Source organism: Pan paniscus, chromosome 1 (genome assembly GCF_029289425.2).
Source record: "Pan paniscus chromosome 1, NHGRI_mPanPan1-v2.0_pri, whole genome shotgun sequence".
Lineage (NCBI taxonomy): Eukaryota > Metazoa > Chordata > Mammalia > Primates > Hominidae > Pan > Pan paniscus.
In genome coordinates, this window is record NC_073249.2 from 139,843,326 (window position 1) to 139,857,951 (window position 14,626).

Below are 14,626 nucleotides of genomic sequence, written 5' to 3' on the forward strand. Positions count from 1 at the left end.
AAAGTGTGGGGAAGGAATGAAGAGTTGAAGTTAGAGTCTAGCAAACCTCTAGCCTCAGAGAATAACGAGAAGAGATAAATGGTAGAACCCATCTCCCAAAGGAGATGATCATGATAGTAACCAGATTGAGAGACAAAGAAATGGCAGGACAGTCATCACAAGCCATTCAAGATCTTTGGAGACATAAGCAGAGAATGCAAAGGGAAGAGTAGAGCCGTGAGAGGATATTAGACACTATGTGAACTCTGCAGCAAGGTGTGGAGTCCTGCTTAGTGAAAACTGTAAACACGGGATGGGTTTTTACCTGCCTGAAATAGCAGAAAAGAGTTCTTGGTAAATAGCAGAGAGAGGGTCTAGACCAGGGGTAGCTCAAACGTGCGTCTATAGACAAAGCCAAACCACCAGGAAAGCCACCTAAAAATACGGAGTCCTCGGCCTCCACTTTAAATGCCTTTTAAAGCTCTGCAGGTGACTTTGATGTCAGCCAGCTTTGGGAACCATGGTCCAGATGACCTTTTAAAGTCCTTCAGCATTAATTCTCTGAGATTTGTAAAAATTAAGTCAAGAGAGGAAGCACAAAGTTGCTGCAAAGAGCTGGATTCAGGGGATAATGTCTAATAATCAGTTTTCTCCATAATAATTATTGTAAAAACAACATGTTATTAACTTTGTGGTTACTCCCTTACTCTGACAACAACTCTTAAAGAAGGGTATTATCATCCCTCTTTTAGAGCAGGAAATGGAGTTTCAGAGACGTGAATCAGTTAGCCCAAAGCCATGCTGCTAGTGAATGGCAGGGACAGGTTTTGAGTCTCCTGACTGCAAACACGGTACTCAACCCTCATGGCCTGCACGGACCAGTCCTCCTTAAAGTTAGCTAAGTGGGCTGGGCGTGGTGGCTCATGCCTGTAATCCCAGCACTTTGGGAGGCCGAGCTAGGCGGATCATGAGGTCAGGAGTTCGAGAGCAGCCTGGCCAACATGGTGAAATGCCGTCTCTACTGAAAATACAAAAATTAGCAGGGTGTGGTGGTGGGCACCTGTAATCCCAGCTACTCAGGAGGCTGAGGCAGGAGAATCGCTTGAACCTGGGGGGCAGAGGTTGCAGTGAGCTGAGATTATGCCACTGCACTCCAGCCTGGGCAACAAGAGCAAAACTCTGCCTCAAAAAAATAATAATAATAAAATAAAGTTAGCTAAGTGTAACAACAGGGTTTGCCAGGTGGTAAAGGTTATGAAGGAGAAGCCCCTGGAAGGCCCAGTGGCAGACCCCACCCAGCACTAGTTCAGGCTTAAGTGGTCACTCAAGGATGAGCAAAAAGAAACGGACTCCTCAGGGCCTAATGGTCACAAACAATTCTCCAGTGTGGAAAAATAACTCCAAGGAAAAGCACTCAGATCCTGGCTTGGTAGTATTGGCTTTAAATAAGAAGTCCTCATCTTTCAAGCCAGATCCCTCACCTCCAAGCCCAGCCTCAGCCCCAATCTCACCCGTGAAAGCCCACTGGTCAGAGTGGCTAACCCATTCCTGGATGCCAGGAACTTCCAAGAGAAAGTGTTTACTGGGGTCCCTAAAAGACCAAGGTGGTGGCGGCAAGACACAGAACACTTTTAGAAACCCACTAGCTTAGACCAGTACATTTAGTTATAAGAAAAGTTCCTGGGCTTCTAATTTGTAATCTGAATTCATTGACTTTGGAGCAGAGGGGGTCAGCATGGAAGAAGAGATTAGTGAGAGCAGCCCCACTGCCTGCACCTGCAACAGGAGGTGCCGTCCAGGGGCAAGGATGGGTGCAATTGGTTGGATGAGCCTCACATCGGCTGTGAGAACCCACTTCACTACGTGCTTGACCCAATCCCCTAAATCCCTCCATCAACTACTTGTTAATACAGACTGAGTATCCCAAATTCGGGTATCCCAAATCCAAACTGCTCCAAAGTCCAAAACTTTTTGAGTGCCATCAAAATGCTCAAAGGAAATGCTCACTGGAGCATTTCAGAGTCAGATTTTATAATGCAAACATTCCAAAATCCCCAACAATTTTCTAAATCTGAAATATTCCTGGTCCCAAGCATTTTGGATAGGGGCTACTCAACCTGTATTTTTAAATATATATTCTTCCTCGTTATAAAGAGGATTAGAGATGCCTTCTATAAGAACTGTTTGATAAATCACAGGTGGGTCAGCAACTTTTAGTCCCAAGCATTTTGGATAAGGGCTACTCAACCTGTATTTTTAAATGTACATTCTTCTTCATTACAAAGAGGATTAAAGATGCCTTCTATAAAGAACTATTTAATAAATCACAGATGGGTCAGCAATTTTTAAAAAAACACAAGACTATAAATAAAAAATGGAATAAAGGATGAAGCTACATCAAAAATTTCTAGCACATATGCTTATTTTGGATCAGGCAGAGATTTGGCTTTGTTTTCTAGCTGCCATGGCAAAGCAAAAAATGGGGGAGGAGAGACATCTGATTTGTTAGAGAATTCAGTGATCATAACAAACCAGAACCATGAAATAAGCCAGTCACAAAAAGACAAATACTGTCTGATTCCTCTTAGAGGAGGTACCCAGAGGAGTCAAATTCACAGAGAGAGAAAGTAGAACGCTGGCTGCCAGGAAGTGTAGAGAAGGGGAATGGGGAGTTATTGTATAACGGGTACAAGGTTTCCATTTGGGAAGACGAAAAGAGTTCAGGAAATAGATGGTGGTGATGGTGGCACAGCAGTGTAGGCACTGACTGCTACTGAACTACACACATAAAAACGGTTAAGATGGTAAATTTTATGTCGTGTGCATTTTACCGCAATTCTAAAAAGTTATGACTTAAAAAAGAAAAGAAAAGAAAAAAAAAAAAAGCCAGGCCCTGAGGAGCTGAACTACTTCTCCTTCTGATACGAAGATGAGGAAGAAGTTCTCTAATTAGAGTTCCACCAAAAGGAGACGTTTAAGGTTGCAAATGGCAGCTTCAACAACATGCTTACAGGAGACGCATTTCTCAGCCTTCAGTGGAGGTTGATGGCTTCATGCTAAAATGCAGTTCAGAGAAAGCACTATGGTGGGGCAGGGGGATATAATGGCGTCCAGGTAACCAAACGGGATGGTTCATGGAGGCAGGAGAGGACATCTGCTCACGTGACTGTGGGAGAGCAGCCTGCCTGGCCTTCTGCAGAGGCTCCAGCAGGAGGGAACTTGTGATAGCACCACTGCTGCCCAGTTTGAAAGTGAGACATGCAAATATGGCCACTTGGCCACCCACCAGAGTTAACACTGATGTGATACTCATGTCCCCAAGTTCTTCAGCCTTCAAGACTCGACTCTTCCCTTAACATGCAAACAGCTACAACCTTAGCTCCTATCCCAGGAGGCTGCAGGAAAGCCAGTCTTTAGTGAGCTTCTCCTACCCTAGTTGTTTCTAAGAATCACCCAGGAATGCATCCACATTCCAAAGATCAGGCCTGTTTGCCACATCAGGTTGCCCTGGATGGACAAGTTTTCCACTGCCTCTAAGTCACCCTTGGCTTCTCCAGGTCACTGGCTCCCCCAGTGCATACACCCATACCCCTCCTTTAGTCTCCCAGAACATAAGACCAAACTATAATATTGATCGAAATTTTCTAAAAGCTCAAAGATAGCAGAAGGGAATTACAAAATAGAAACAGAAAGGTTAAACCTCAGAGATAGGAAGTCCTAACTATCTTCGTCCTTAACTCCTAATTTGTCCCACATTTCAGGGGCCAGCCTGCTTTTCCCCAAATGCTTTGATCATGTTCCTTCTACCTAGAATCTGGCTTCCCTGATACATTTTGGGGTCCAAAAAAGAGAGAAATCTCCCAGAGGGTCCTCCAAGTCCAATGAAATAATTATCTCTGAGATGCAACTCTGCATATAGAGAAGACAACCCGTCATAGTATTTTACAGAGTTACTTGGCTCCTCTTTGTCTCAAATACCTCCATTCCAAATAGAGTTTGCTTGAACACGACCAAATACACATTAAAGTGCTGCTTTTCTTTTTTTTTTTTTTTTTTGAGACGGAGTCTGGCTCTTTCGCCAGGCTGGAGTGCAGTGGAATGATCTCGGCTCATGGTAACCTCCTACTCCCTGGTCCAAGCGATTCTCCTGCCTCAGCCCCGCCAGTAGCTAGGATTACAGGTATGCGCCACCACACCCAGCTAATTTTTGTATTTTTAGTAGAGACGGGGTTTCACCATGTTGGCCAGGATGGTCTCCATCTCCTGACCTCATGATCTGCCCTCCTGGGCCTCTCAAAGTGGTGGGATTACAGGCGTGAGCCACTGCGCTTCTTTCAAAACAAAGCACCATTTCCCTCAATGTTGAATCATAAAGTTGCAGTGAGTTTGTCCCCATCCCTGGTTACCATGTTTCCAAAATTGTGGGATGCCATCTCAGTTCAAGCATCACTCCTATAACTCACTTTTACTGTGGTGGAGCAGTAGGGGGCCAGCCTCATTGGTTCTGCCAGGCATACTCCTTCTGGCAGTGGGCAGGATGGTTTTAAATGCTTGTGGCTTGGTAATTTGTGGACTCATTTGCAAGGCAAATGCAAGCTATCTAAAATTAAGGTTCAGTGAAATGGGGCACTAGCTAAGGATTTCTTTTGTTTCATTTTAAAACCACACTCTTGCTCTATGAGATTGTTACCACAGATCTAGCAAGAGGCCTGATTGCTTTCATTCACTGTATAAAATCTATTCCACCCTTCCCACTGAAGCTTGGATGAAAGAGTTGTAAGGGACGGGCCTATTGAGGTCGGTGGTGGCTAGTTGCAGCCGAATGTCAGTGCCATAAGGAAAAGGGCCAGGCTGGGAAGTTGGCCTGGCCTAGGATCTGGTCTCTGTATTCGTGTTATTGGTCACAGTCCCCAAGGGGGAGGCTTTGCGCTCTGATTCCTCTTGGTGAAATGTAGGGTAGAGTGTTTGGTCAACTTCAAAGCCCAGTGCAACTTCCTCAGCTCTTTGTCAGATTCTACCCAAGTCTGATCCAATCCTGGGGGGTGGAGGCGGGGAGGGGCAGTGCAGTATTCGACTTAGTTTACTCTTGGCAAAACAGATCTTCCTGAGTCTCAGGGAGGAAAACGAGCAGCTTAGACAGATGTAAACAGGCTCTGAGGCCCTTTGGACATCAAATAACACTAACAAAACAACGTTTAGATGAGTTAAGTGTAAATCAATCAGAAACATATGGACTACATTTAACTGAAAATACACAGGGGTTTACAAATTACAGGCACAGGGGCTTGGCAAAATGCAATTCAAGTTTTGCCAAACCTAAAATGTTTGGAGAAGATTAAAAGAAAGTAGTCTGACCCCAAATGCCTTCAACCCTGCCCATCTCTGACACTGATAATATCCCACATGACCATAAACATTTAAGGGCATGGATTTTAAGAGATTTATATGCTGAATAAACTTAACTACACAACGAGCTGAGGTTCTTTTCCAGAAGAATGTTCATAGAAAGCTGGAACTGCCAAGTGACTGTATTAAAAGGGAGAAAACATCTACCTTTTGAGTTGGGCCAAAGAGATACACCTACATGTTTTCACTTGCAACAGAGTGGGATATTCTAAGCTTAGATGCCCGTGATTGCAGATTCATGGAGCACAGGCTCTGCTTTTTCCTGGTGTGGGTAGTCTTTGCACAGCGAGTGGCAGGCAGCATCTTGCACCCATTTGCCACATATGGGGACAATGCAGAGACATATTCACTAGTGTCACTGTTGTGTTGTGACCCTCCCACATGTGGCATTTCTAGGTCAAAGAAAAGTTGTCCCAGTGGAACTAAAGCACCCAAGATCCAACTGTTTGAGTTTTGAGATTCAAAAGTGAAGTCTGTCTAAGATATAAAAGATTTGGTGTATCCACCCCACTTGCCACCCAAGATGAGATGGAGTCTCCAAAGGAGAGCAGAAGGAAAGAGAGGACTCCTCAGTGGGGTCCCTGAGAAAGAGCTGCATTACTGCTGCCCCCTGGAGGATGGAGGGGAATAAGAGAACAACAAAAGAGGTTGTGGGATGGAAGAGCAAAGACACCACTGTCTGTTTCCTGGGTGCCCAGCATGGACAGGAGCAGCAGAGTAGAAAGTGATTCCTGGTGTGCCCAGATCGAGAGGCCTGTGACAGCCCCATAGAATTCCCACAGCCCTAGAGTAGTTGTGTGGGGTATGGGGCGGAGGCATAGCAGAATTCCCTACAGGCCCTCAAAAGGGGGCACAGAAGTAGTTAAGAAAGAGTCAAATCTGCACAGACCTTGCAGTGGGGGGTGAGAGAGGGCAGCCACAAACCTGTGGGTATCAGTGATCAAGGGTGGGATGGGTTGATACAGACCTGGGAGGCTGGTGTGGATGGACAACCTGGGTCAGAGGGCCCCTCTGTGCATGCATGGACACACACACACACACACAGGCTGTTGTGATAGTAATAAGCCACCTACAATGGAGACACAACCCCCAGCGAGAGAAAGACTATCCAGCAGTAACTGAAATTGCCAATCAGCAAGCCAAATGGGGACTTGTAACGGATTCACTAAAACAAAACATAATGTTTCTGGCACACTTCAGCTGTTGAGATTCTTGCCTTCTCCTCGTGGATAAGGTCACAAAGTTGGTCAGGGTGGTGTGACTGTTAGATTGTTTTGGATATTCCCTGAACTCTAAGAAGCAGACAAAGCTTCACCCCACTTCATTTCACCCTAAGGAAACTTGATCTGAGTCATCAGGGATGAGCTGAGGCTGTGAGAGGAGGTGGGAGTGGGTGCAGACTTCAGTTGAAGGAGCAAAGGGGTCATCAATGGAAGTGGCAAGAGGGCAACCCACCAGGGGCAGGTGAGGGAGACAAGTGTGTTGAACCCTCAGGGGTCAGGAGGCCGTCAAAGGCAGAGCAGTGTTCCATTGCTCCTCCAACACAAACCGTTTTCTAGGATATGCTCAGGCAGGCCAGCCAGCTTACCACATCCTCTTGCTCTGGAGGGACTAAGGGAAGGGCTGGGAGGCATAGAGGAGCTCCAAGATGGTTTGTCGGCTAGAACCAGGGCTCTGCATGGAGAGGGAGCTGCTGAAGCCAGAGGAGGGGCCTAGAGACACAGTAATTTTGAGGAAGGGAGGAACTTGGAATTGTTCATACTTGTGCCATTGGCTTTGTGGGGTAACCTACAAGTGGGAAGTTAACCAGAAGAAAGCAGTCATTGTCATTAGAGGAAATTCTACGTCTTCTCCTGTGTGGCACACAGGATGATTCAAGGGCCAACCCACAATATTTCTGTTTTCCCCTGCATCTCGCCTGTTGGTTAGAATGTGGTTCTAGACACATGGGGCCTGTAGCAATTGAATATGAATTTGCATCCATGTTTACAAAAACAATCAGAGATTTTACACGGGCCTCCTCAGCATGAAATATGCAGTGAAGCTGCGATAACCCCTGCTACCACCCACCTCCCTACTACCAGATTTGTTTTCTATGGCTGCTATAACAAATTACCAGAAATTTAGTGCCTCACAGCAAAACGAATGTATAACCTTACAGTTCTTGAGATCAGAAGTCCAAATGGGTCTCACTAGGCTGGTGTCACTTCCATCTTCAAAGCCAGCACTGAACAGGCCAGTCTTTTTCACATGGCATCACTTGACACTGATTTTTCTTCCTCTTCCATCTTTTAAGGACCTTTGTGATTACACTAGATAATCCAGGCCCACCTGGATAATCTAGGAAAATCTTTCTGTTTTAAAGTCAGGTGATTAGCAAACTTAATTCCATCTGCAACCTTAATTTCCCCTTGCCATGTAACATAGCATATGTGAAGGTTCTGGGAATTAGGAATGTGGACATCTTTGGGAGATTGTTCCAAGCACTGGCTGTTATGCATACATGCATGTACACACACACACACACACACACACACACACACACACACACCCCTGAGAGACTCCCAAAGAGGAAAGTTGAACAATGAGCTCACTCATTTCTAGAAGCTCCTGCATCTGCCAAATATCGTCCCGCTTCTAAATAAGGCTGGGCTTTACTTTTTCAGATGTCAGCGGTCTACCACTTGCTTTCAATCTTACATTAAGTTAAAAATGCTTTAGCCGGCAGGGCACAGTGGCCCATGCCTGTAATATCAGCACTTTGGGAGGCCAAGGCAGGTGGATCACCTGAGGTCAGGAGTTCAAGACCAGGCTGGCAAACATGGCAAAACCCCATCTCTACTAAAAAAATACAAAAACATTAGCTGGGCTTGGTGGCACGTACCTGTAATCCCAGTTACTTGGGAGGCTGAGGCAGGAGAATCGCTTGAACACAGTTGGTGGAGGTTGCAATGAGCTGAGCTTGCGCCACTGCACTCTAGCCTGGGTGACACAGTGAGACTCCACCTCAAAAAAATTAAAAAAAATAAATGGGCCAGGCACAGTGGCTTACACCTGTAAACCCAGCACTTTGGGAGGCTGAGGTGGGCAGATCATGAGGTCAAGAAATCGAGACCATCCTGGCCAATATGGTGAAACCCCATCTCTGTTAAAAATACAAAAATTAGCTGGGCGTGGTGGCACGCGCCTGTAGTCCCAGCTACTTGGGAGGCTGAGGCAGAAGAATCGCTTGAACCCGGGAGGCAGAAGTTGCAGTAAGCTGAGATCGTTCCACTGCACTCCAGCCTGGTGACAGAGCATGACTCTGTCTCAAAAAAAAAAAAAAAAAAAGCTTTAGCCCAATTAGGAACAGCAAGTTGCATTTAGATGTGATGGGCATCAGCTGAACAGCCATTTTCTACCTGCACACTCCTGGAGCTGTGCTCGTGAGGGCCCGGCCTCTGCAGAACATGCAGTTGTTTTTCAGAGCGACTTCCTAGCAGTGGAAGTGTTAACTGCAGGATTAAAGATGATGAGAAGAAAGAAATATTTTATATTTTTAAAACCCCAGAGTTATCGATTTTTATTATAAAAAACATATGTGCTTCCTCCTCTGTAGTAGAAGTGTTCCTGACTGGTTATATGTAAATCAAATTCTTTATAGATTGAGTCATATTTTAGATGCACCAGGGGAGCTGGCTATTTAAAGGGACCCTGCTGTGAATCTTTCTGTCAAACCAAGAGGCTGTTTGCGATGCTAATTTTCACCCCTTAATTTGTCTGTTTTGTAGGTTCAGATTTTTATAAAATCTCCAAAATTCACCTACCAAAGCAAGGCACACCTGTATCCTACATTTCAAGGGTATCTTTTTCATAAGAGCTCAAAGAGCTGTCAGGTGGATTATCTCATTTATCTTCCCAACATTCTTCCAAAGGAGTTTGGGGCAGTCATTATTATCCTCAAAGTAGCTGTAACTGTCTCCCAAACAGCATCGCAGGGGGCCCCATGAAAGGCAAAGACATGCTCAGCTGAGAACTATTTATTTTCCAATTAACAATAGGCTCCGTCCTGGGAGGACGGGAGCATATGGGGAGTTTTTCTTTAGAGCCCAGAATGTTCTTTTTTGCTATTCTTTTTCACTACTGTCCAGATAGAGAAACTGAGGAACTGAGAAATTAAGTGCTTTCAATGTTGTAAATGTTTAGTGAGTGTCCCTATACAAGACATGATGTTGGAGTTGGATGGGGTCAACATCAAGAGCCAGAAAAGGCCCTCACCTGGAGTTTGCCACCTAAGGGGAAGAAGTGCAGGTGGACAATACCAAGAACAAAATGTTAGGGAACGCTGACGCCTTCAGCTCACCCACAATGTTCTTCTCCCAAGGATTTTAGAGCTATGACCTCATTCAATTCTTACAACACATAAGGTGAAGTTGGCTTTGGTTTTACTTTTGGTAGAACAAGGAAACTTAGAGATTAGTGATTTTCCAAAAGGCACATGACAGGTGAGCGAGCCAGGACTTAAATTCACGTCTGTCTTATTCAAAAAGCATGTGCTTCCCATGTCACTATTATTGAACATAGGAACAAGCAATGGGCTTTGTGAGTGTAGTGACAAACAGTAAATTCTGACTTTCAGGATCAAAGAACCTGTCCCAGAGAGATGCTGTTTGAGCTAGGTCTTGAACGGTGAGAAAGATTTCCATAGAGAACTGGGAGAAGAACAGGGAGAAAGGTATGAAAGCAGGCATAAGTGATTTGGTTGGTCCAGGCTACCAGAGAGCTGTGGTGATAAACAAGGCTGAAAGGGAAGTTAGGGACCTAGCATAGAAGGTCTTGAATGCTACCTTAAAGGAGCCGCACCTCTTCCCACAGTGGGTGGGAAGCCACTGAGACTTTCTGAGGGAAGAAGCAACATGAACTTTCTCTCTGGAAGACAGAAACTTTCTTTCTGGCATCAGTGTGAAAATGAGCTTGAATCAGGAGATCAGATCTTAATACTTAAAGTTAGATAGCATTTTCTCCTCCAACAGAAAGAAAGCAACCTGGTGGACATTGAGGGAATGCCAGGTGAGAAAAGGTGCAGTCAGAACGGGAAGCTATGTTGCTTGGCATCAAGATGAATTCTCTTTCCCTTACATTAAACAAGGTGGCTGGACCCTTGAAAGGAGGGCACATCCTGGCCAAGCCCAACCCTGGTGCTTCTTCCCTTCCTCTGCACCCAGCAGTGCCAGGCATAGAGGAGTGGGCCATGATCTGTATTTCTCTTTGCACTCTGAGATCTTCACAGGTGCTAAGGATAGGGGTGTGTAGCCAAACCTAATGCTTGCCTTTTAAGCTGACTCCATCCTTCAAGGTTCCTTGTTGTCTGTCCTAAACCACGCAATGACAAGCTGAGCTCAGTGAGCATCTGTTGGGCCCATAACCTCTGGGGGTATGAGAGCCAAACATCTTCATATTGAACCTTATCTCTTCTTCTAAGATACCAGTTTATTAGACTCATCCAGATGTAGTTTCAAGGTCTTTGAGCTGCAAAACCAATGAAAGATAAGATGGTGAAACTGGTGGGGCCTCAGGCAATAAGAAAGCCTATCTCCTTTATCCACCCCACTCACCCACCAAAGCTTATGAATCTTTAAAGATCCATCCTTCAAAGCAACTATGTAAGGCCATGAAGGAGTAGACTTGGAATAAGGAATGTATTTTCCTTCAGTTTCTATTTTTTGGACAGTAGTGTAATTCTTGCATTTGTTAAAGACCTTGGGGTTCCTGGAAGAAAGGAGATTTAAGTATAAAAGGCATTATAATAGCATTACTATTAGCAGTAGTGAGTTTGGCATGACGCCTAGGCCACCCGGACTCCAGAGTCCTAAGTTACTAAATGGGAGGCTCAGTGTGACTCAGATGGATCTGATCTGTTAGCCAGGGAGGTGCTAGGAAATGTTTTGTGCTAAACACAAAAGGAATGTTGTGGTGAGGGACTGAGGAGGAGGAGGGAGACAGGAAGAGGCAAGAACAGAGGGTAAAACCAAATTCAGGGATATCTGGAGAGCTCAGAGCAGGTGCCACTTATGAAGTGAGATTTCTGGAGTCAAGAGGCTGTCCTACCCACCTGCCACCCCTCCTGCCTAAGCATGCCTGGACTCCCATGAGGCAGAGGTTTTACTCCTTTGGCTTCAGGCCTTGTATCCACTGTAAAACTTCTGCTCTGCCCTCCCACCCTGAAAAGGTTAGACTGGCTGGTCATGGATATCTCTGAACCCCTCTTTGCAGAAAGGCCCTCAGGCATGTGGAGGGAGAGAGCTGTAAGCAGCATGCCACAGTGGGAAGTGAGGGGATGGCTGGGAGGGCTGCAGGGACACCAGGAGACAACCAGCCTTTGCTGGGTGCCCATGTGGGATCTGGGCCAAGCCTGCTCCATACAGCACTTAGGAGGAAGCATCAACTTCTCAGCACCTTTCACCTCCCCAGAACAGCTTGGTCAACCTCCTGCCATGGTGGCTCTTGTGCAAAGGCAAGGTTTGCACATGGAGACCCTGCTAAAACCAGACAGCCCTGGGAGAATTCACAAGACACTACTCTGGCTGAACCGCTGGGAACTGATGACTTGAACTTGGCCTGTACTCACTCCCCAGCACATTGAAAAGTGGACTCAAGGTGATTTTCCCAACATTGAATCTGGGAATCCTGTTAGTCTTTAGACATCACCACTACCACCACGAATAACTAACTGCCATTTATTGACCTGGGACTGAATTTAGGGACTAGGAGGAAGCATTTCAAGAAAACAAAATGGCCTAAATTTGCCCCTCCAAACTCCCAGTCCTTGTCGTTGGAGGCTGCACTGAGTTGCAGCCATAGCTGTAGCCCACATGGGTGACTGCCATAGCCCTAGGTCATGCTTTTCCTGTTGCCAAGCCCTGTGGGGCTGTGTAAAAGAGGCAGAAAAGACATGGCAAGACTTTTTTTTTAGACGGAGTCTCACTCTGTCACCCATGTTGGAGTGCAGTGGCGTGATCTCGGCTCACAACAGCTTCCATCTCCTGGGTTCAAGCAATTATCCTGCCTCAGCCTCCTGAGTAGCTGGGATTACAGGCGCACACCACCACACCTGGCTAATTTTTGTATTTTTAGTAGAGACAGGGTTTCACCATGTTGGCCAGGCTGGTCTCGAACTCCTGACCTCAGGTTTCACCATGTTGGCCAGGCTGGTCTCGAACTCCTGATCTCAGGTGATCCCCCCACCTGGGCCTCCCAAAGTGCTGGGATTACGGGTGTGAGCCACTGCACCCAGCCTATGGCAAGACTTTCAAAACAACCCCCCACTACTGCCTGTCACAGCTGTCAGAGCCTATGCAACAGGATGGTTAAGAGCAGAAAATTTGTAGCTAGACTTGGATTTGAATCCTGCTCCACCACTTTCTAGCTGTGTGACTGTAAGAAAGCATCTGAACTTCTAATTCATTCTCATCTGTAAAATGGGGCTGCTAGTAGTACCTTCCTCAGAGGATTAAGAGGATGAAATGAGGCCAGCCATGGGGGCTCAAGCGTGTAATCTTAGCACTTTGGGAGGCTGAGACTTGAGCCCATGAGTTCGAGGCTGCAGTGAGCCATGGTTGTGCCACTGCACTCCAGCATGGGTGACAGAGTGAGATCCTCTTTCTCTTAAAAAAAAGGGGGGATGAAATGAGTGTTAACAAATGCATAGCACTTGGTACAGTGCCGGCACATAAGAAGTACACTATACATGGGCAACAATCTTCCTCTTTCAAAAAGAATGTGTTGAGGAAATGCATTGCACCCGAAGGCTCAGTCCACTGCCCTGCTGATCTCTCAGTGTGTGTGGAAGGAAGCCTATAAGCATTGCTATGCACGAAGATCAGTTCTGATTTCCCTGGAAGTCCCTTGAGCTATCAACTAACCGTTGGTCTGGGCTCTTGCTTCTAGGAGAAAAAAAAAATGCAGGTAGAATTTGTGAGAAACAAGTGGGCACTTCTGTTTAAGCTGCATGACTGGAAGAGTTCACATGTGACCACAGACTAAGAATCTCGGCTGGGAAGCACTGCCAATGATGACAGCAACAGGGATTTCCAAGTAGCCACAAGTATTCCCACACTACGTCAACCCATGGCTCCACAGATATTGCCAAGCCAGGGCAAGGAGCCCTCTTGCCATTAAATCCATCACAGTAAACTATTAAGTATGACCAAAGAACACTGGGACCAGAAAGTCCAGATGAAATGCACTTAGTTTGGGTAGCCATTTTGTTGGATTCTCGGCTCTGTCCCTGAATTTCCTGAGCACACTAGTAGCCACGCTGAGGTTTAGCCCCCACGTTCACCTCACACAGAAAACAGAAACTCATTAGAAGGGGTGGCATTGTTTGCCTTACTCCAGAAGAGCACATTGGGACTTTTTTCTTCTTATTGACCTGCTCTGTGGTCCCCCAAAACGATATTTCAGAGAGGAATTTACCAATAATGAAATATATAAGATACACTATAGTTTATAACGCAGTCCAATGTAGAAAACAGATGGTGTTGGAGCCAGACTGACCGGGGTTCACATCCTAGTTCATAACTTTTGTTATGAGAAGCCTTAGGTTACTTAACCAGCTAGGTTAAGCTCAACTAGAGCTTCAGTCGTCTCATCTGTAAACTGGTGCTCTAGACCAGTGGTTCTTAACTTTAGTCTTGGTCAGAACCACCTGAAAGCTTATTAATAAACATAGTGCTAGGTCCTACTCAGAAGGCTAGGGCCTAAGAATCTGCCTTTCAACAAGTTCCTAGGGGATGCTGACACTATTGGTCCAGAGATGGGATTATAGCCTAAGAACCACTGCAATTGTTTAATCTGTATTACAGCCCTTGCTCACTTTGAGAGACAGGCACATAGCAGGAAGGGCATCAGGGTTTGATGGACTAGGAATCTTGAGGGCTGGGGAGCCCATCTTCCACCTCCTAGCTGTGTCAGTTTCAACTGTAAAACGAGGATAATGGTATCTACCCTTCCACGTGAGAATCTAATGAGAGGATAAATGTGAAATGAAAGCGCCTTGTAAATTATAAAGTTCTAAACAGTTGTAAAGGATTGAATATGAGGATTACTGAAAGGTTAAAGCTCATGGTGCAGAGAGAGCCTGTAGTGCAGTGCCTGGCAAACAGTGGGGGCTCAATAAATACTAAATGTAGAAAAAAAACCCCATAAAAGTAAAATTTGCCACTGACTCCATGCCAGAGATTTCAGTCTTTGTCATATATTA